The sequence below is a fragment of the Etheostoma spectabile genome, chromosome 4, assembly GCF_008692095.1.
Source record: "Etheostoma spectabile isolate EspeVRDwgs_2016 chromosome 4, UIUC_Espe_1.0, whole genome shotgun sequence".
Lineage (NCBI taxonomy): Eukaryota > Metazoa > Chordata > Actinopteri > Perciformes > Percidae > Etheostoma > Etheostoma spectabile.
In genome coordinates this window covers 28173803-28174018 of record NC_045736.1, presented here as the reverse complement: position 1 = coordinate 28174018, position 216 = coordinate 28173803, and the positions used below count along the sequence as shown (strand labels likewise).

Genomic DNA, 216 nt, shown 5'->3' with positions numbered 1-216 from the left:
CAACATCCAAATCCGCGATTCTTCCTTTTTTTTCACCTTCTTTCCTCGGCGTGTTAAAATCTAATAACATTAAGAGAAGGAGCTCGTGCCTTTCTCCGCGAGGCAGACTGGGAGGCAGCGAGTGTGAAAGTCCACATTTTGCTTCTTTTTTTTTTTTCGACGCCCTCGGTAAGATGATCTCTTTCTCCTTGTAGTTAAGTTAGTTAGTTAGTCCCC

General features: G+C 43.5%; 1 protein-coding gene across 3 annotated transcripts in view; it reads left to right on the top strand.

Annotated features, from left to right (window-relative positions):
* foxp1b (forkhead box P1b) overlaps positions 1 to 216 on the top strand; it is a 155696-nt gene continuing 155480 nt past the window's right edge. For 2 of the 3 annotated variants that reach the window (XM_032512518.1, XM_032512512.1), the window contains exon 1: positions 46 to 168. The gene's annotated coding sequence lies outside the window, so the exon portion shown is untranslated. Of the gene's footprint in view, positions 169 to 216 lie in introns of all 3 variants that reach the window. The other variant, XM_032512513.1, reaches the window with a different exon arrangement.